Genomic DNA, 23,932 nt, shown 5'->3' on the forward strand with positions numbered 1-23,932 from the left:
CTTTAATGTTTATTTTCTAGATTTAATTAAGATTATGAATCAGAATCAGTCTCCAACTCCACTGTAAAGTTTATCTATTACTTCTTCTGCTCAGGCACCTGCAAATTAAAACAAAATTGTAATGCTTAAACAAAGTCATATCATCTCAGCACTAGTTACATATGCAGAAGTCATGTTAATCAGCATTATAAAAATGTATGAAATTTTCTTCACTGCACTTGTGCTTCCCTTACTATCGTTAAGCCATGATACAAGATAACTTTGCACTTACTTGTCATTTCTGGCAAGTGGATGGTGCAATCAATTTGCACAAAGATGAATTTATTTCATCCAAATATTTCATGTGAATAAAAATTCCAAATGGAGGCACTTGTCCGATCAGACAAGATATATGCATATTGTAGTTAGCTGGACTCTAGCTCTGATAGTCCTGGGCAATAGGATAAGCTGATTTTGTTATCAGTTTAGAAATGCATCCGCTTTGCAAATACTATGCTTTAAAAGACGAAACTGAATCCAATATTGATGAAATAAGAGTCATTTGGATTACCTTGTTTTTTATCATTCTGCGTTGGTTGGGTGCATATTTGAGGGTCTCTGATATGGTCTCTTCCATTCCATTTGCCTTTGCTTTGCCATTAGTTTTCAAGCAGGCTTCTGCATGAGTAATACAATGTTTTAAAATAAGTTTCACAACAAAGGATGCATTGCATTTTTCTAAATGCCAGCAATAATCAATGGAATATTTTTAAAACATGTACTTTGAAATGTGTCTCAAGTTACTTTATCAATTCATTTAAAAATCTCTGGCAAGTCACATGAAAAACACAATTTAAATCAAGCCATACTTACTTATCAAAGACTTTCTCATTCACATCCTTTACCTCACACAATAAATATCAGCAACACCAACATTAAATTCACACAATCAGTACAAAACCTAGGTGTTACTCTGGACAGTACTCTCACATTGCACCAACATGTCATGAACATATGCAAGGCTGCGTATCTTGAGCTGAGACGCATCAGCTCCATTCTCAGATATCTTTCAGTTGATGCCACTAAAACACTTGTGTGTTCATTACTGCTTTCAAGACTGGACTATGGTAACTCAATTCTGTCTGGTTCATCTTAATATCTACTGCAGAGACTTCAAAAAGTTCAAAACATAGCTGCTTGGATCATACTTAGAGTACCACAATCAGAGCACACCTCCCCGCTGCTCTGTACCCAACACTGGCTATCCATTCGATCCAGAATCAAACACAACATTAGTTCTCTGTGCTACGTTTCACTGACAGACTCTAGTCCAACATACCTATCCGACCTCACCTATGTGTACACACAAGCAAGATACTTACACTCCTCTTCCGACAATCATATACTCATTATTCTCACCATGAAAACAAAGTCACATGGACAGCATTCTTTTGCATACCAGGGCCCAGCAACATGGAATGAATTGCCCACTGAACTTAGACACAAAGACGCAGTGATCCCATTCAAGAGTGCTCTCAAAACTACTTATTCTGACTACAAAAACAAACTTAATGACTTAATAATGTTAACTACCTTAAATATTCTCAGCATGTTTTTTATGTTTTCTAATTTCATGGTGTTTGTTTTTGTAATCATATCATTGTGTATGTTTTTATGTTGTCTAATGTTGCAAAGCGCTTAGAGCTTCTAAAGATTAGGCGCTATACAAAGTCCTCATTATTATTATTATTATATTTAGCTTGGATGAATATTTTTTAAATCAGTGGCCATAACTAAAAAATGGGATTTTGTTTTATGATCATAAAAGTATGTTGGACACCATCCATGATGTACAATGCTGTCTGACATTTCTATGCACCTAAGGTTTCCATCTCAAATATTAAAGCAAAATGCATACCGAATTTGACAGATTGATGAAAATAAAAAAAAGCAATGCTTACCATTTGAAAAGAGGCAATTGTCACTAGAATATTCTATTCAAAATGATATTAATTTTGGACACAGGGGATACCACCCCCATGTTTTCCTGACTCGTGATATGTCGGCCTATTCTGTGCACAGCTTTAAAAGATGTAATGTTTATCCATCGAGCTATAGAAATGAAATACATTTACTGTAGACTGTTTCTGTCAGCAGTTAAGTTGAGTAATTAGGTCAGGTTTATAGCTAGTTTACAAAATTCAATGTAGAATGCCAATAAATGACAAGATGTATTTTTGCAAACTAAAGTGATCTTGAAAAAAGATTAGTAAAGTTTAACATTTTATAAAAAATAAGCTATTATGTGGAAAAGAAACAACAATGAAATAGGATGCAATGTGTTTACGTCTAGTTTTGGAAGGTACCGTCTCTAAGGTACCGTCATAATTGTACCGTAGTTTAATGGGTGGAAAGGCCATTGAAAGGTAAGGGCAGTGCGGAGACCATCGAGTATGTTCCAGAATAGCTGAATCTTTGTAGATACGTAGATCCATTCGTAACTTCAGTCCGCAAGCGAAACACTGTACTTCGTATCCCAATCCTGACTCGGGTCCGAAGTAGACAAATCCTGTTCTAGCTAAAACATACGAAGAAGGTAATCCTTCCCTATCCGTAGGCTATTTTTGAAACATGTCCAATCGACGGGCACAATCACAATAGTCAGGTAAGAAGACTGGAAAATGGTAGGTTTTGAACTTGGAGTTCTCACTGGATTTCTCACTCGATTCTTGCTGCGGCGAAGTCATCCTTCTGTTGGGTGGCTATCCTCTTACAACCAATGTTTTATACCGACATGTCCATACGGCAAAGTAAAGTGGGTGGGAAGCCGCACTCGCTTCTGCTACACGATTTGATAGACTTTTTCCAAGGGTCGACTGACGATGTGGTGTGTGGGTAAACGTACAATCTTGTTGGGTTGATAGGTGGTCACTATCTCTAGACTGCAAGGCTTCTTTCAATATGCCAAAGTTGACCACTCGACTGGTACGATAATTCAGAGTAAGTCCTTTCACTTTACACTTCGTGTGCACTTCTCCTTGTTTGGCCCAGTATTCGTAGCCGTAATTTTTGGGACCACCACTAACGAAACTTAGAATCTTGTCATCGGGGTGCTTGTCTGTCCAGGCTCCTAAACGGTCTCCTTCGATGTCAGGGTGCTGTTGACTCGGGTGATCGATATAAATGCAACTGTCCATGTCAAAGTACAAGACACGTTCCCCTAACAGTTCTAAAGCTTCGTACAATTTTAAGCGAGCATGAGCTGTCATGTAAGCTGCAATGATGACATTTCCAAAGGGGTCATCTTCTACAAAGTTCAGATCTTCTTCGTAATTCACCAAGATCAAATCCTCACGAACGACGTCCACGTGTTTCATGAATTTGGCTTTGTCGTGAATCATCTGAAAGTAGCGGGAAGGTTCGGTCAAATACTCCGTCTTGGGTAAACACGGTCATTGTGCCATTTTACCCCACAAGCAATTTAACATCACTTTGGCAAACGATCGCCTGCCTTCGTTTTTCTCAATGTGATCTGAAGTAATGCCTTCTTGTGCCCAGAATTTCTCTCTGAATGTCTTTTGGTCTTCGGGAGTGTGACACCAGGACAGATAGCCACTGCCTTCTTGCTCAGTTTCAAAAAGGCATCCACGTAGTCTGCGAAAATGCCTTTCTGCGTGGGGTCACCCTTGTGGAATTATTGTGTCTTGGGAAAGTGGCAAATTTCGTACACTTCTAACAGTTGGTATCCCATGTTCAGAGCTTTGAACAATTCTACGCTGACCCATGTCCCAGTCAAGGCCCGTTCTTCCTGGGTGTGATGACAAGGTTGATCTTGGTTGCACGTTTCAGCACAAGTACGGCACAAAGGAAACATAAGTTTGCTTTGGCAATGGCGAGGTAAGACGGGATGGTATAGGTTCATGGGAGGCAAAACTTTGCACTTGATCAAGCCTTCGTATTGTCGAATGTTTTTTAGGTCGATGTGTTCGGTGAACAATTGTGGGTGCCCTGCAGGAAAGCAACAATATTTGCACACGTAGGGATACAGTGAACACACGTCCAAGTATATGATTTCTTCTCCTTTCTCTTCGTCAGCTTGGTACAGCAAACAGGTGGCATTGGTCCTTCCTCCGTACAAACTATTACTTGGGTTCAGGGGGTCCATGAACTGGTAACTTTCCATGAGGCGTTTAAACTCGGGATCGGTGTTCAAACGGTGATTGTATTTGTGTTCCCACATTTCCACCACTTGGTATCCTTCCTGTTCTAACTTTAGGCGTGGCTGACAAATGGCCTGGTACAAGTCTTCCATGGTTCGTTGTAAGAACTGATTTTTAGTGCCGCGATCAGGGTAACAGACGGGACATCCGTGAAATAAGCAACCGTTAAACTCGTACATGATCTTGGGGTTTTCTAAGTCCCAGCCATTGACCGAATGCATTCCGATGATCTTTCGCCCTGTCCGTTGCGGGCATGCTGAATCCATTTGTCTTCCTTGTCGCACAAGTAATGCAACCAGCATGGGGCTTTGACCGAGTATTGACGTTTGACATAGTTGGTCGTTTGAGGACTGATGACAGCCACAGTGTTTTCAAGCATGAATCGTTGTCGGTAGACTAAGGAACACGCTTTGGCAATGGTGCAAGCCTCTTTTAAATGATCAACCCCTCCGTGTTCCATGAACAGTTCTCGAAATTTTCCACAGCATCGCCGTAAAATGTCCATGTCGGAACGACGATACTTTAGCATTTCTTCCTGAAAGTCGAAAGGGTCGGAGGCGTGAGCCTGGTACCAAGCGTAGAAAGTTTCTCGTTCGGTACGCATGTTGTCAGGGTCGTAATAGTGAGCCTGAGGCAAATGGGGTAGAAAGGCGTGTTGATTGGCTTCTGTATTGAAAAAGTGTGGAAAGTACCCTTTAGCCATTTCTGTCATTCCAAACATTTTAGGCATTCGACTCAAAGGCATGGCTAAGTAGCTCATCGAATCTTTAAACTGCACTTGTCCCACTTGCATGAAAATGATTTTGGCTCCGTTCAAAGTGATTTTAGGACGCTCGATGCCACGTTCCGTATAACATCTCAAAAGAAACTGTCCATCATATCCGGTGAAATTGTGAGCCATCACCGTGGCATGACAATGACAATCTCCATAATAATGTTCGATGTCCTCTTGGCTCCACGTCTTGTCGATGGGGTCTAAGACCCATTGTGTGAAATCGGCTAGTGTGTTCGGTCCTTGAAAGATTTTTTCACGCCCTCCAGGAATCTTACTGCAGTGAGGGCAATAACTCAAGATAGGTTCTTGAATCACTTCTCGCACGCTCGATGAGCCACGCAGAAATTAGGAATGTGAATACTGATCTCTTGCATGCATTCGAAATCGAAAAAGATGAAATTGCTTTTCTTCTTCTTGTGACCATCCTCTTTCTCTGGTTGGGATTGGTATTTTTGTATGTAGCATTGGTGTTCCAAGTCCACAATGCAGTGACAAATGTGACATTTTTTCTTTCCTGAACATACGTGTGCCTTGGTACTGTTGATACATAGACCTTGTCCACACATTGGGCACAATCTCAGGAGTTGACAAGCACATTTCTTCTGTGAACCTTGCATCTTCAGATGTTGTTGGTAACAGGCAGGGCTGACAAATGTGCGCAGACAAGCAGGACAATGCACTGGTTCTTGCCCTTCGCTCAGACAGGGTTGAGAGGCCAAACATCCTGAGCATTTCGATCCACAATGTTTGTGTTGCTCTCGATTATTATAACCATCATAAGTCACATTTCTCACAGTAATATTTGTATCCCAGGAATCCAGTGATAGTGGTAATGGTATCGAAATGGTCATCGTGATGATAGAGGTGAATGTATTTTCCATCCTTAAAGTCTTTCCCTCGAAACAACAGAGACCCGCGCACTTCTTGAGGGTGCACTTTCAAGGTGTATCGTGGAGCTAGGGCATCTTGCAATTTTTGCATCTCAGGAATGCCACAGGATGTGTCTTTGGACAGGCATGCTTGTTGTAACAGAAGTTCTGCTTCATTTCGTTGTTTGGCTCGGTTCGATTTTCGAATGTTCTCCCAGGCTCTTTTTCATTCTACCGTGTCGTTCTTGTCGGCATAGGTTCATCCCACCACGATGGCTCGGGCTAAACACATGTGGTCTTGAAAATTGTTAATTTGGACAAGACTTGTTTTGGTAATGCGAAGGTTGTTGACCAATAAGGTCTTTCTGCATTGTCCGGTCCCTTGAGGAGGAGAGACGTGGGTCATGTCCAGTGTGGCTTTTCCATCGGTGATGTCAAACTGGTCATTAGATTGTTGCACGTGTTGAATCTTGTCCATGACTTTGGAAGTGGTCAATTCTGCAGGGCTGCTAAACTCGATCCAAACAGGGGATTTCAAGCCGTCATGTTGTATGGAAAGTCTCAAGCGATCATCTTCTTTGGGTTGACATTGTCGCTTGAGTGTGGTGAGCAAAGAATCCCACATGTCGGTGATGAACCCTTTTGCTTTCTCTAACAGTACTTCAGACTTGAAATCTTTAAACTTCACTGTGTATTTGTAAGCCGTAGTTCTAAATTTTCTAGAGGGACGCTTTTCCGTCTCTCGAATGTCATAGTACTTTTCAGGGTTGACTAAGGGTGGTAAACTTTGTTTAGAGGGTTTGGATTCTGGTTCACTCATGTCCTCTTCAAAATCACTGGCATGAATTTGTGCCAAGACTTCAGCCCTAGTACGAGGCGATAGATCACGTTTCTGCCTCTTACTTTCTTCTTCTTTCTTCTCAAATGAATTGGATCATTTCATCTCGATAGCAAAAAGTCAAATGACTAAAGTTTAAACACCATGGATTAATTTATAGTCATAGCAGACCAGCGTATATAAAGGGTATGTGTCTTGTCCTTTCACTATTCATTTCACTCTCAAACTGAGCACAACAATGGAAGAGACTACCAAGATTGAACGTTTCATCAGAGCTTTGCGAGGGGTCATTAGAAAATTCTCTTCAGACCAGCCGAGGGACTACTCTCCTTCCTTTCAAGATAAAAGTCAAGATACTTGCTATATCTGTCAGAAGAAAGGGCATTGGTCTTCAGAGTGTCCAGACCGTCAAAAAAGAAAAAAAAGGGGTTAGAAGAGACAAAAGTCAAGATACCTGTTATTATTGTCAAGAAAAAGGACATTGGTCACCAGACTGCCCAAAAAAGAAACAAGAGGAGTCAGAAGAAGAGAGGGATTCTTCAGAGGAAGAGGAAGAAGAAGAGGAAGAAAACAGACAGGTGAAGAAAAAGAAACAGGAGAAGAAAAGAAGGGAAGAAAGTGAGGAGGAAGAGGAGGAAAAGACTATGACGGTGAAGAAATTAAAAAAACAGAGAGTGAACAATGAGACAGAATAAGTCTATGAACTTTTTAAAGTGCTCTGTTGTGAATTGTGAATTGTAAATATTTATAAAAGAATAAATTAATTATAAAAGGTAAGTGTCTTTGGGTTTTGATTTTAAAATAAGAACCTACACTCACGCACACTCATACACAGACAGGTACTATTGGGTAAAATGTTTTTTTTTAGTTATTGGCAATTGAAAGCCTATCTCTTTTCGAGAGACATGGATGGCCCTGAAAAGGGCCTTTTTTGGTGTAAGGGGTGAGTTTAAACAATCAACTTTAACTGTCTTAAGCCTTTGCCATGGCCAAGGCCTACTTCTGGACTGCGTACTGTTGATGATGATTTCATTGAAATCACTAAGGATGGTGCAGTAGGCGTAGTCACAGGGTTGGAGTGTTTAGCTTGGGAAGGTCGTATTCTCTTCGGCCGTAATAAAGAAGTCTGATACATCTGTTTCAGACTTCTTAACTAAAATGTCTAACAGTACCGTGACCGTTTGATTTTGACACCCTTGTTTCTTTGCTGCTGCGTCTTCTTCTTCTTGTTTTTTTCTTACCTCTTCTTCTTGCTGCTGTTGCTGTAGGAGAAAAGCTTGTTCCGCTTCCTTTTGCTGTTGTATAAATTTCTCCAATTCTTCTTTCTGTCTCTGTCTAAAATTTTCCATGTGCAGTAATGAAGGAGAAGGTGACGAAAGTTCAGGAACAAATTCTTGCAAGGTAAAAAAATCCACAAAATCCCAATTCACCTCTTCTGAAAGTAAGTCTGGGTTCCCTTGGGTAGTCTCCACCATCAGTGCACCTAAACTGATCGTTTTCTGAGTTTCCGTCATGTTGAAAAACTGTCGCTTAGATTGACTACGCACAGGCGCTAGCGAATCTATATAGACTATGTGACGTCACAGACTGCTCTCTTCGGATTGGACGTGGGCTGACTGAATTTTGTAACGCGTGTTTGGATTGGTCAACAAACTCAATCCGTTTCAATCCTTCCTCCCCCTATAAATAAGTACAGTTCACTGCATTCCTTCACCTGTTACTCAGCACCCCAACATGTGGACCGATGTACAATCTTCAACGCTTGTGTCTTCGATGATGTTCCAGACGGACATATCAATGTATGTCCGATCCAACTGGACAGTTATCCACAGGACAGACACCAGCCTGTGGATGCGAAGAATCTTATGTGGAGCATCAAGGATGCCTCAAAAGAGTCTTAATCTATGGTCCTGCAGTCAGGCACAGCCTAAGGTCAAGAAGAAGATGTCACAGATGCCCTTTATGTTAAGGGTATATTAACATAAAACCAAAGGCCCTTTTCAGGGCCATTCCTATCTCTCGAAAAGATCTTGACTTTCAATTGCCTACCCCTTTTTTTATTTTTTTGTTTAAAAAAATAATAAAAAAATAGAGACCCCTCCCTGTTTCAATTTTCGCCTGTTCCATTTTCATAGACCCATCAGGTCGGGACCTTATTAAAATAGGGTCCCGACCCTGTTCCATTTCCCCTAGTCCCAAGACAGTCCCACGATTTATTCCCCATGTTCAATTTCCCTTGTCCCTAGAGTGAATAGTTTTTTTTCTTTCTCCCATGTTAAATTCCCCTTGTCCCTAGAATGGATATTTTTTTTTTTTCTCCCATGTTAAATTACATAGTCCCCAGAGTGGATATACCCTTTTTAACATGGAAGTTCCCTAGTCCCTAGACCGTCCCTATTCACTACTACCATTGTCATTACCAGCCTGAAACCAAATTTAATGCCATTTGTATAAATTCATTTCAAATAAATATTATGATATAGTTGAAGTGTAAAGTCAAGCAAGTATTCTGTTTGCAGATTTTACATTTTAGATATTATAGTAAAGTCATATTTTCTCTTGTTTAGTAAACTTTATTGCAACTGGTTCCAAAATAGTAAATCTTATTTAATGTTCATTCACCAGAATAGGTATTAATACAATCCCGAATTAACTGTATGGTACTAAAATATACCCTGATCTTGTGTGAGATTGTAATATACAGAACTATACCTCAAGACAACAATAATATATTGAATTTATATTGTATCAAGACTGTCATGGTTATGAACTCCAACTTTATTCAGGTTTTTTCATAATAAATGATCATCTTGTGCTATGGTTGAAAAGAAATCAAAGTTCAGTTTAACTCCATTCTCTCCACATTTGTAAGTTGTTAAGAGGCATACTCATCCTCAGTGTTATAGTAAAATGTAATCTTATTTGGATCAATCTTGGTGGTGTAATATATGAATGGAGAAAGAATATTATCATCCAGATTAAAATATGTTTTATTCAGACTCTACTAAAATTTTTAGTTGGATATGGGTTACGGAGCCTGATGTGTACGAACAAAGCTATGTGTACCATGACCTTTTTAATTTAACATTTTAAACTCCTGCAGAAGAAAGAGATTTTTTAGATCCATTAATCTGTATTAACAAAAACATTTCTTCAGTATGATTTTCAATTACTTAGTATTGACAAAACTCATATTTTAAAGTTGTTGTTTTTTTGTGTTTGGTTTGGCCTTTTATGGTAAACCAACACAAGTAAGTTATTTAGTGCCAAGGCACTTTAAGTATAGTGCCTTGCCCAAGGACACACCATGGTAGCTAACCCAGGTTGGTCTGATGGTAGAATTTGAACCTACCTTATTTCACAGGTCCAGAAAGCTAACCACTGAGCCACTACAGCTCCCCATCTTATAGTGGAATGCTGGTATACTTTATGATCAAGAAGGATGGGTTGGGGTATGCATGTTGCATCTGAAAAAAGTGATGGAATTTTTGTTTACATAATATTTTAGTCATACAATATGAATCATTTTCTATAGATTTAAGATGTATCAGATCAAGTTAAGAAAAATCATATATTCTGTTTCCTGGGAATGTACTAAAATTCACTGTTATTGTTTGATTTTTTGGTAGTAAGCTTACTTGGTATTTTTTTCTTTTTAACTTGAATACCTAATTTGTTAACATCCTATTCTAAATCTTCAGAGTTCTGTCTATTAAGTGACAACTGTTGATACATGTAGGGAAGTTTTTGTTTATATCTTTTGATTTTTGTGATTCTGGAAGTTGCAGTATTTGTTGTTGTATTATAACCATTTCAGTAATTTAATGAATGCAGAGTATACTGCTCTATAAATGAAATTTAAGTGAAAATAATGTAAAAGTATGTTTCACTGCAAATATAAATTGTTTAAAATAATATATCATTTATCATATGACTATTCAATTGTGGTAACTAGTATTCCATCCAATATCTATATATTAAAATATGTCTTTTCATACAGCTGGTGATCATTTAGATACAAGTCCAACTGAACATAATCAAATTATCAATGCAGGTGTTTTTATTAGTAGTAGTATTGCAAGTATAAGTGTTAGTATTAAGATTTCATATACAGGTATGATAAGTGTATCATACTGTTTAAATGATGCTCCTTGTTACAACATAAAATATGTTCATTGAAACAAATGGTTCACTGGTAAATTGGCAGCAAAGGTCTTCACTGAATTATGTTGCATAAACTATTTTACAATAAAACATATATGATGCATCTCAATTATGATGAATGTGAGGAGGAGGATTAATAATAATGCAATTTAAGTTATCTTCATAACATAAGTTCTAGCAGATGTGTAATTTTTATGTGGTTCATCATCAGTTTGAAACTGGTCTGTGATTTCTGGATCTGGACATACCTGGTCCCCTGCTGTTGTGCTGCTATGGTCTTTACAGTTCATTAGGATATCAGTTACACTTAGTTTACATTTAGAACCCCATGGGATGGAATGCCCAGTTTGAAACTGAGAGAATGGTTAATTATCCATAATATAACTCCTGCAGTTATTATTAGGTTTGATATCAAGGTCTTTCTTTAAAAGCTTTTCAACTCAGGTTCTGTTCTACCATACAGATAAATAAAGTCAAATTCAAGGCTTTCAGATTTGTCCAGTTTGTTTCATGTGTTGCGGCAGACAGACTGTATATTGCCACTGTACCATATAAATATCAGTGCTTAGTCTGCTCTCAGTTGCTGTGGTTTGATTAGTTACAAGTGTCATCACATGTGACTAATTATTGACCAATGTAATGAAACTTGTATAATTAGAAGGCTGTATTTAAAAACTCTAAAGATCTTAAAAAGAAAATTGGATCGGGGTAAGTAAAACCTTTTACTTTGACCATTTGGCTAGAAAATAATTTTCAATAAGTTTAAATTGGATAATAGTAATATAATAATTAATTACACAAATCAGAATAAAAGCTATTTGCATATCCCCTTACAGCTGTTGCTTTTTCATAGTACTAAGTAGAATAAAGTATAGTTAAGACAGATAGCTTTAAGCTAGAATTAAACTCAAATAAATTGCAAGAAATCAAAACAAACCCAGGATTAAAACTAAAGAAATATCCCGTCATATATACCTTACATCAAATAAAGAAACTCAAGATGGATAACAACAAAATTAATGTCACATCATCAAATAGTTATCTCAGCTGCCTGGTCAACCTAAAGGCAGATAAACTAAGGCAAACTTACTCCGAAGCAGTCTCATCCCCCCTAAGAGAAAAACGACAGATACAGTTCTTAACGCCAATTTTCAACTCGACCCCAACTGACTCGATGAGTAGACTCTACCTGTCACCAAGCGTAAACGAGAATGTGGACAATCTACCGAGTAACCGCAAAACTACATCCGACATGAGTACCCAAACTGAGGAACAATACTCAACAAGCACAAAAACAACCCAGACCACGCTGGTTAAAAACACTAGCAGCCAGGGGACTCAAACTGAGAACCTACTAGATGAAACAGAACGCCCTCACCCTACCACAAATAAAGCAGTCACACACGACTCAACAAAAGGTAAGAATAATAGGAAAACCAAATCCCAAATACCAGTTAGAAAGAATAAGGAACACACTAACTGTCAGAATACAAGACCCAGCAAGCCGGTTATGGACAACGAAACAAAGTCAGCTAAAGAGACAAACACCAGGGGAAAAAAGACCAGTCTGCAAAATATCCAAAACAAGAAACACCCCGCTGAACTGACTCTCTTCGTCAAGGGAGTAAATTCCAAAATAACGAAGTTAGCCTTTAAAACCATAGCATGGCAATTGAACAAACATCACCAAGGAGAATTCACGCTTAAAAGCACTAGAGACGACTTGCTGATAATCAAATGCACCACTGAACAACAGATTGCCAAATATATGGAAATTGAAAGAATAGACCAAATAAATGTTCAGGTCACTAGACACAACAGAACAAAACAACACATAGACCCAAACCCCCCAAAAACACACAACAAAGGAGTCATATACGTATCAACTCAAAATAAAACCAATGAAATAGTAGACTACATAAGGAGTAAAGGACAGGAAGTAGAGAAAGCAATCCGCCTAAAAACAAGAAGGGGAAAGGATAGCACTGCAGTGGTACTCTTTTTTAAGGGCGCCACCCCAGAAACTATCAAAATAGCCGAAAAACTCGAGGCTAAAAAAATTTTTGCTTTCAAAAACAAACCACGGTTCTGTGGCAACTGCAAAAATTGGGGGCATTACTCTAAGAGTTGCGGAAACCTATTCCGGTGCAATCAATGTGGTCTTCACCACCCAGACCGGAAAACATGTAGCGCCACCAATCAGCACTGCGCTAACTGTAGTGGTAACCACAAACCAAACCACGCAGAATGCCCCAGGGCTCTTAGAGAAGCCCTAATAGTCGAATATATGATCTCCCATGGGGTAAACTATAAGCAGGCCAAAACAAAAATCAGGATACCAAAAACAAAATAAATAGGTAGCACCCTCACTGGTAGGAAACACGCATAAAACGAAAACAACAGTAAATTAAACAAACTATTAAGACTTTTTGCACTAGAGATGGATTCCAGAGCAGAAATCAAAATATGGCAATGGAATGCACGTGGCCTTAGGGCCCACGCTGACCAACTAAATAACAAAATACTTGAACAGGAAAGAAAACCAGATGTTATATGCATACAGGAAACCCACCTAAATGATACCTCACGTATCCCAAACATCATAGGCTACAACACCAAATACCTAAAGCATCGATCCCCCACAGCAAGAGGAGGGGGGTTAGCAACCTTTGTTAGAGATGGAATTACATCAGAAATGCATAAATTAACAGATAGTAGACCGCCCAATGACTTCGAAATACAGATAGTCAAAATAACCGCTCAAACTAAGCAGGTACTAATCGTTAACCTCTATGAAACAAATGAGCAGCGCAATTTAAGTGCAGACGAAACAATCAAAATGATTAAAGACTGTGGAGAATGGGTGGTAATATGCGGGGACTTCAATGCGCACAATGAACTATGGGGGAGTCAAAAGACGGACATTAAAGGAAAAATTGTAGAAAAATGGGCACAAAAATGCAACTTAGTTTTTCTAAACAACGGAATGCACACCCGGATAGATGACAGAACAGGCCACACATCAGCAATAGACCTATCTCTATGCACACCAAGATTAACAGGCATTTCTGATTGGCAAGTTGATGAAAGCGACCCTATGGGAAGTGACCATTACCTTATAAATATAGAAATACAAATTAGAATACCTCAAAATAAAGCGTCCTTCACACCAAGATGGAAATACGAACAGGCCAACTGGATTAGGTTCAAACAGATAGGTGACTCAATCGACCCAGAAACCATATATCACCGGGACATTGACACCTTTAATGACAAATTAATAGAAACCATTAACACAATGGCCCAAGAAACAATTCCTAAAACTAAAGGAGTAGCACCCAAACCCACGGTGCCCTGGTGGAATAATGAATGTAAAATAGCAATTAAAGAGAAAAAAAGAGCTCTAAACAAATTCAAAAGAACTAAAAATAATAGGGACTTTAACTACTACAAGGAAAAGGAAAAAACTGCCAAACAAACTATTATGATAGCTAAACAAAACTCATGGAGAGAATTCTGCTCAAAACTAGATATTAACACAAAATCGAAGGAGGTGTGGCAAAGAATTAAAAAAATGAGGCAAAACTAAATCAATAACCCCCAACATACCTGGACAAAACAACAAACATAAGGCAGAATTATTCGCAAACTATTTCGCCAACATGTGTAGCAATACCAACTTAGAGGATAAGTTTAAAAATCATAAAAGGCAATTTGAGGAAAGCAACTCTGACAACATAAAGGAAGCAGGAAATAATGACGGCCCACTAAACCTTCCGTTTACAGAAGCCGAATGGAGAAAGGCCCTCGCCGGCAAAAAGACCACATCCCCCGGGGAGGATACTTTGGGGTATGAAATGTACAAGAACCTACCCAAAAAACTTGTCACAATTGCACTTAACCTCATTAATAAAATATGGGAAACCGGTACCATACCTATAAGATGGAAAAAGGCAGTAGTGGTCCCGATTCTTAAGCCTGGAAAACCCTCAAGCGATATAAAATCATACAGGCCCATATCACTAACAGACAATATATGTAAAATAATGGAAACTATGGTAAACAACAGGCTGAAATACCATTTAGAAAGCAAAGGACTACTAGCTAATACACAGAGCGGGTTTCGCAACTACCGAAGCACAATAGACCAACTCATGAGACTAGAAACCGCTGTCAAATTAGCATCTAGAGAAAAATTTTAAAAATCCAGATATGTTACAGCCATCTTCTTAGACATGGAAAAAGCATATGATCTAATGTGGACTAAGGGACTGATAAGTAAACTTAAACCATACGGAATAACTGGCAATATATACAAATTTATTGCTAACTTCCTAACCGATAGAAAGATACAAGTCAGACTAGGACAAGACTACTCCGAACGATACAAACTGGAAAATGGCACGCCACAATGAAGCGTAATCAGCCCAACTTTATTTAATATAATGATAAACGACCTGGAAACAGCGGTAAAACCCAACCACCTTGACTTATCCCAATTCGCCGATGACAGCGCCGTATGGAAAACTGGCAACCCAGCCAGCAGAGAAACGACCAAGCACTTACAAAAAGGACTAAACGATATAGGAAATTGGACAGATAAATGGGGATTTAAATTGTCACCTCTAAAAACAGTAGGCATAGTTTTCAATCCGGGAGGTGGCCACCCCCCACCCACTCCAAACTTAACCCTAAAGGGGGTACCCATCAAATTCGAAAAACAAGCGACACTCCTAGGTATGGTATTCGACCACGAACTCACGTGGGCAGCTCATATCCAAGAACTCGTAACGAAGTGCAAACGAGACATCAACCTCCACAGAAACCTCAGAGGGGTGAATTGGGGGGTTGATCAAAAAACACTCGTTACCCTATATAGAGCACTTATAAGAGCAAAATTGGACTACGGTTGCCAGGTATATGGAGCGGCGAACGCCACGTTACTAAAGAAACTAGACACAGTCCAATCAAATGCGCTAAGGGTATGCACCGGCGTCCTAAATGGTACCCCCACACAAGATATCTTAATAATAGTAGGAGAACCCCCGCTAGACCTAAGGCGGAAGGAATTGATGCTGCGATACTCGACTCGAATATCAATACACCAACCCAACCACCTCACGCTACAAGCCCTCTTAGCATGCGACAAACCATTCGATACAAAAGGAAAAAATAAAAAAATACCTAGTGGGAAAATAATTATAGAATTAAAAAGGAAATTTCAAATCGCAAATATCAACCCAGAAAAAAAAAGGTACTACCCAGACCCCCCGTGGACCTGTCCCACACCACAAATAGATCTTAGCTTACGTAAACTAGGACAAAAACAAAATGACCCGATAGGACTAAGAGCATCAATACTAACGTACATTGACAACAAATACGAGACATACACACAAATCTTCGCAGATGGATCAAAAACCAAAAATCCAAATAAAACTGCAGCAGGGATAGTGATCCCAAAATTAGATGTCGCCGTTGGAAAAAGACTCCCAGACCAATGCGCTATATACACGGTAGAATTCATGGCAATACTAATGGCATTAACATACGTCAAAACATACCCCACAACTAAGGCAGTCATTCTAAGCGACTCTTACAGTGTACTACAATCGTTAGCAACAGACCAATCCAAGAGCAGACCTAATATGATTAATCATGCAAGATCGCTACTTAAAGAGATTGAAAAAAACAACAAACACGTTGAATTCGTATGGATACCCTCTCACATCCATAATCCCAGGCAATGACAAAGCAGATGCAGAAGCAAAAAACGCCACAAACGAACCAAAAGCCCAAAATATAGCATACAGCGTCACTGAAATCAATAACATGGGACAAGATCAATGACATGTGGCAAGAGCTATGGGAAAAATCGGATGCAAACAGTCTAATACACACGATGATGAAAAAAGTAAGTAGAAAAGTCGAAAGTCCGACCTTCAAAAATCCACACGATATAACAATAATAAATAGAATAAGAACAGGTAAAACACTATTGGCAGGATGCGCAGGGAAACACATAAAAAGGGGACCAACCGAAAACTGCCCCTACTGCCCAACTCCAGAAACAATCGCACACTTAATAAATATATGCCCCAAATACAACCAGGAAAGGGCCGAACTAAAATCTCAACAGGAACAAATAGGAGAACGGTGGACATACCCGGAGTTACTTGTGGCAAAAAACAATAACATAGGAATGACCTATAATAACATCATGACATTCATTAACAAAATAGGCAAAAGGGGACAAATCTAAACCGAATGAAGGGTTGGGTATAAAGAGAGACCATGTAAAGAAATTAAAACCAATAAACCTAAAAGATCGAACCAAAAAAGAAAAAAACCAATCAAAATATTACAAATCACTGTTTGGGAATTGTGACGACCGGCTCGGGCTAGTGGGTTCACAGACTGACACCGCCGCTCATAATCCGAACAATAAAAACCAGATAAGGACGAATATTACAAAATCACTGTTTTGGAATTATAATGGCATGCTAGGCCCCGTAGGTTCAAAAAAAAAAAGAAAAAAGAAAAAAAGGAAAAAAAAACCAAAAAACAAAAAACAAAAAAAAAAATATTAAAAAGTAAATCAAAGACCAGTCAAAATATTACAAATCACTGTTTGGGAATTGTGACGGCCGGCTCGGTATCGTGGGTTCACAGACTGGCACAGCCGATCATAACCCGAACAATAAAAACCAGATAAGGACAAAATATTACAAAATCACTGTTTCGGAATTATAACGGCATGCTAGGTCCCGCAGGATCAAAAAAAAATAAAAAAAATATAAAAAAATAAAAATAAAAAAAATATACATTAAAATAAATCACAAATAGCTAAGCTAAACAAAAATAACAGGTAAATAGCCAAGTGGTCAAAGCGAAGGGAAACAAAGGCAATCAAACCACCTCCCTCGAAGAAAACATCTCACGGCGAACATGGCAGTATCAAAAGGACGAGAAGACCAAAATAGAAACGGACACGGGATAAGGCAGAAAGAGCTGAAATAAAGAAGAGCAGGAAAAGGCACAGGATGAAGTTAAACGTCCTAAGGCAGTAAAAGAAGAAAGAACAGGACACTTGCAGACCTTGGGGAATGAAGGCAGAAACAATGAAAAGAGTATGCCTCAAATAATCAAACCACCCCCACCCCCCAGTATGAAAAGAATTGCCTTCCCGAAATCAAACAAAAGAAATAAGGCCACCCCCCCCCCACATCTACTTATAAGTGTGAATGAGAAAGTGAGCGTGAATGTGTGTTGTCGGGATATGTGGGAAAAGCAGAAAAACGAACAAAAATGTCTATAGCCATCACACAAATATAGCATACACACTCCCTACCCACCTTTTTTTTCTTTTCTTTTCTTTTTTTTTTTCTTTTTTACAAACAAATTTTACCACATAGGGCTTTCATTCTGACCCACGAAAGCCCTCTTTTGACCAACAACTTACTGGCCCTGAAACACACTGATTGGTTTAAAGCCACACGTACGAAATACTTAACCAAATTGAGATCTCCAAAACAAAATAAAGGGCTACTAAAAGCCTACTAGATGTGAAAAAATTTTCGGAAAATTCAAGTACGCAAAGTACACAAAATTTAATAGACCTTACAAAAGATAGGAAAATTCACAACTCAGGAATATCTGAAGCGTATGTGACAATCACATGTTTGGCAAGATAGTACAGGAATAGCCCAATAAATATAGGGAACTGGGCATTGATTGCAACGAAAATTTCATAATACTGCTGCTGGTGTGCTTCGGTTACTGCCTGAAATGAGAGAGGAAGGAGATGCAGGATGCAGAAACAGACCACCAACGGAGTACAACGATGGAGAAGGTTGCAGCGATGAGAGCCTGGGCGGGACCTTTTGGGGCACCTGGGCTTCGGCTTGCTTGCTTGGGGGCATTGTATAAGTTAATCGCTAAATTCAAAAAGTACACAAACGTGTACAAACTAAACAGTCGCACATACCGAAAGGTGCACGTGACTTTAATCCAATGAATGAATGAAATGTGTGCTAGAGGGTAGGGTTAGCAGTTATACTCCCAATTATGTTTGTGATGAGCAAAAGCAGCTGCACAAATTTGAGCTTTTAGTTTGGTTCTGGTAGGGTCAAAGGATGCAGGTACATTTTACATTCATTTTTTACTAGAAATAGCTATTTTCAATATTTTTCTGTGACAAGGCAACTAAAAGAATCAGTATGTGCCTTATGCATGAATAAAGTTCACTAGTACTATAACAAATTAGCATACTTTTCATCACCCCTCTACCATCAAGATTTTTTTATATTTACCTCTGTAGCAGACACAAATAAAAGTCGGCAGCTCATTTGCAGACTAAGTTACGCATATGATCTCCAATGCTCATCTAACTGTGACAGGCAGTCACCAACAAGCCAACCTATTTCCATGCCTAACTCAAAGTAAATCTGAACCACATTATAGATTTAGCTTATGTGTAAATTTATAAATGCTAGGCTTGTGATAATTAGGTTCATGCCTTCTACCTTAAAAATTAGAGGGATGTCAAAATACGAAACTATCCAGTGAGACCTATGATGTTAATTTTAATCCCTATGGGATTTGTGACATAAAAAACCCAAATGCTTTATGTATTAAAAGGTAACTAATGGGGGCAGGATCTGCAGTGAATCAATGGTTAGTATGCTAGACTCCTGATAAAAATGTTTGTGTTAAAATCCTGTTATCAAGTCAACCAGGTTACCTACTGCAATGTACCCTTGCCTTACTCCAATTCCCTCAGTACTCAGTAAACAACTAGTGTTGCTGTACATAACAAAACCAGTCCATACTGATTTTACATATTTTACTAAATCCTGACAAAAATAATTCTCTAAATAAAGAATGATTAATATGTGATGGTCTCACATGTAATCAAACTCTTCCAAGCTTTTAATGATATGAACCGATTTATCAATGTTTATCAAATTTGCATGAAAAACTATTTCTTATTTGTCATCAAATATGTTCAATGTTTTGATCATATAAGCATTTCTGCTACATTAGATCAAAATAATCTTTTTGTCAGAAATAGAGCCCTTATAGTATTTGCAAGGTCAACCAATCAGATGCAGAATCTGAGTTTAATATGAATGAATATTTTTTTTACAAAATTGCTCTTTTGCTATATCTTGATGAGATAAATCTATTCACCAAGTCTGATGAAATTAATGAGAAATAGTTTTAAGAGCAGTAGCAAGAATGGCTAGTGAGATGTAGAACCACCACATTATATGCATAGATTTTGCTTATAGCCTCAGACATACAAGCAAATAATTAAACAAGTCAGATCTAAATTGGATCATAAACACTGTTGTGCAAATCATAAGAAACTCTGCCAATCAGGTGCAAGGTCACTTCACTACCATACCTTTATCACACTCATAATAAGCATCATTGTGAAACTTGACTCTATAAGCCCAATGGCCAAGCATGATCAAACTTGAATCAGCAGTAGTGGTTATAACCTCATGTATTTGTATGCATCTTCACTTCTTCAATCTAGATCTCATTTATATAAGCATGTATTCTACGTTTAGTAAAATCTGCACTACATGTATAAATATTGCATGCGGTGGTAACATACTCAGATGAAAGATCACCTTATTATTATTAATGGTTAACACTCATCAAACTTCAAGGACAACTTAATGATTTTAGCCTATATTGTGGAAGTATGGCTTTTAGGCTGGTTAAAAAACTCAACTAATCTTATACATGATCACATGTATATACTTGGATTTTGCTCATTATTAGATTTATCCAAGATGCTGATTTAAGCCCAAAACCAAGTTTTATATAAACAAATTGATCAGAACTATGGACTCCAAAGTAGCTAATTTCTTACTGTTGAAAGACAGAAGGGGATGTGAAATAAATAACACACTCTGGACCATTACATAAACCCACTTAGCCTTTTGACCAGTTGAGATAAAATATCAACAATAATGTTAAATAAGATTGATAAATTATGTTTTCTCACATTACCTCTAGCCCTTTTCAACATGGATGGTATTTTTCTTCCACATATGTCAGCTCTTAATTAGTGGCCCTTTCCCATCATGAATGTTGTAGGTGAAACTCTCAGAATTAGGCTTTTTAATTTATATCTGTAGAAGAAAAAAACTATTGGTCTGCATATATCAATGTCACCATTTCTGTATTAGATTAAAATACCATATGTGTGTGTGTGTGTGTGTGTGTGTGTTAATTTTAGAATTTAAGCAAACTTGTCTCCATGTGTTTATTTTAAAACTGATGATGATAACACATAACAGGTTCAATGGATAAAATGTTATTTCTTACTTCTTACAACTGCTCATTATATCTGAATTTACATTCAATGTTTGTTTTAATTAACATATTTGGGATATTGGGCAAATTATTTATTTTGTAGTTTATCATTATATCATTTACCAGTCTTTATCATTCAAATATGTAATATAGTACCATTATACTGACTTCATATTCTATATGATATCCCAGCAATACATATTAAGCAGATAAGTGCAAATAAAAATGTTCAGAATGTAAAATTTACTCCAAGCTCAAAGAAGATCAGCAAAAGATAATATCCAACAAATTACCAAACAAAAAGCGAAGTTAACGCAGTTACCTTTATTATGACGTCTCCAACACCAACGGTACTGTACAGCTACGTCTTCTGAGTTTTACCGTCATCTTGTCTTTCAAACCAGAATTAATTTCTTGAGCTCTTACAAAATGAAGAAACTTTTAAATACTATAATTTAAGCAGCTTCTTTACATGCCATCAGATAAATTATGGCACAGTGTTATGTCTGTCAGCAAAACGCAACTTCACATTTGGACGGCGCGCTGTGTGGGCATCGCCGACACAGCAACTGACATGAATTCTCTATTAGCAGACAATGATTCGGAATAAATCCTTCGCAAATCTAACATTCTCGATTTTTCATAGTTCCACTTTTCATTGTTGCATCTGTTTGATTGTACAATTGCTAATGATGTTCAATGAATCAACTTCAATTCATCTGCTGTCTGAAATCCCGGTTCAGTTGGTATTTTCTTCCGCGCATGATGCCGTGTAAATAAAAGATACGGTCGACATTCAAAGTGGTTTAGGTTAATTTATTATTTTTCTTTATTAAGGTCATTTGCAGAAAGTGTTTCGCTAGGGTGAGAAAAAAAAATATAACAAAAAGAAAACTTTCTTTTCCAACGCTAATACTGTATATATTTCAATTTGTGATTGATGCTATAAATAAAAAAAAAATGATAATAAAGCATTTTAGCCCGTGGCTTCGGCACGGCACTCGTTTTTGTGGGTTTTTTAAAATGTTGTTAGTGTTGTTTTGGGGTTGTTTTTTGTGTGTGTACCACACTAAAAAACATACTAGGTATTAGGCCTAACGTAGGAAAAGAAATTATCCTCTATTTATTACTATTCTTACTGTCAAATGACGCAAAAGTGATCAAATTGCTATTAAGATTTTGTTTTGTATAACACTTACCGCTCGTTTTCCTCGAGATAAAGCAGCCACTTCAAAATGATTATAAAATCTGTGACAGATGAAAAACGTGGTTTAAATAATTCGTAATCGCCTGCCTTAAAATACTGTAGGAATTTGCTAATGTATTTCATGGCCCTTGTTTGAATAGATACCAACGATCATGTATATCGACCAAATTTTGTATATTCCTGCCCACAATCATGTATTTTGTATTAAACCGTATATTACACGAGCGCTCTGTGGCAAACTCGGGGGGGGGGGGGTCTCTATTATACCCAGAGGCGTAGCTATGATATTTTGCGCCCGGGGACGAACTATAAAATTGGCGCCCCAGCCCCCTCCCCGTTTAATCACATTTTTGAATATTACCCTTGTTTACTTATTATAATGTAACGTTGTAAGCCTCATTTTGGCGCCCCTGTACCTTGGCGCCCGGGGACATATGTACTCCCCTTCCCCCCCCCCCCCACCCCGCTACGCCTCTGATTATACCTGCTATATCAGTTGAGAAATATATTGAACAGATCAGGCCCCAATACTCTCGCTCTGAAAAACATTAAAATAATTATATGCAGAATATCGGTAGGTCTCCCTCTTGCCGAAAATGTCAGCACCATATATATTTTGCAAGTAATGTAATGGGTATAATAACACACACACACACACACTTTTTTGGGAGTGGGGGGGGGGGGGCAACGGACAGATGCCCCCATTTCCCAAAAAAAATAAAAAGTATTTTATATTTGTGTATTTCCCCCTCAGATGTGTTCTACGTTTTATTAAAACAAAATTTTATATAAAAAATTTAGTTTTTAGAATTTTTGATGGGGTATTTATGTTTCCATAGTGTTATCTAAAGGGTTGTTCGTCCGAGTCTGGTTTCCCTCACCTTGCTCGAAGTTCATTCCCTTGAAATGTTTTGTAACCTTTGCTATATGTCGCCTAGGTCTCAGTGTTTGCTATATGTAATGGTGTTATATTGTGTGTATGCTATATTTTCTTTATGTTTGAGACAGCAAGTATAGATCAAATATCTTTCCCAGTTGTATTTCTTCCTTTATGATGTTATATTGTATCTTTTAATTTGTTTTATGGTTTTCTAATTTTGACGATGGAATGGTGTACTATTTAGACTTTGTTTAAAAAAAATAATTTCCTATTTTATTATTCGAGTGATAATATGTGTCGTTCCTCATAATAGTCTTTAAAGATGTTGATAGGTAGGTTACGCTCGATCCAAGGTTCACGCTTCTTTATTCTCTATGTGTTTTTCCTGGGTCGCGTTAGGCCTCCTTTATTTAGTTTATCTGATTATGCTTTATTGAAAGATCCAAACGTATTTATGAGACCACATTATTCTATAGTGGTCAACCATGCAGTGCGGGAGAAGTTAGTAGGATATCTTCTTTTACAGTATGGGTTACATTGTTTATTTTGATATTGTTTAAAATTGTATCACCCCCTTTTCTAAATTCTTCTCGCTTATATACGTTTTTTGCCTCGTTGTAGATCTCTGTAAATTTTCCCGCCCTTATTATTCTCCCCTGATTTTCGTC

The 23,932-nt window shown here is 38.0% G+C and overlaps 1 long non-coding RNA gene across 1 annotated transcript; it reads right to left on the reverse strand.

Annotated features, from left to right (window-relative positions):
- Nucleotides 1-560: 560 nt before the first annotated feature.
- Nucleotides 561-22,249, reverse strand: LOC149806934 (uncharacterized). Its single transcript, XR_016413851.1, has 4 exons — nucleotides 21,500-22,249; nucleotides 20,872-20,993; nucleotides 10,034-10,148; nucleotides 561-657 (listed from the first exon to the last, which is right to left on the reverse strand). It is a non-coding gene; the product is annotated as an uncharacterized LOC149806934 (long non-coding RNA).
- Nucleotides 22,250-23,932: the final 1,683 nt, after the last annotated feature.

The sequence above is a fragment of the Sinohyriopsis cumingii genome, chromosome 1 (genome assembly GCF_028554795.1).
Source record: "Sinohyriopsis cumingii isolate HCF-2022 chromosome 1, ASM2855479v2, whole genome shotgun sequence".
NCBI lineage: Eukaryota > Metazoa > Mollusca > Bivalvia > Unionida > Unionidae > Sinohyriopsis > Sinohyriopsis cumingii.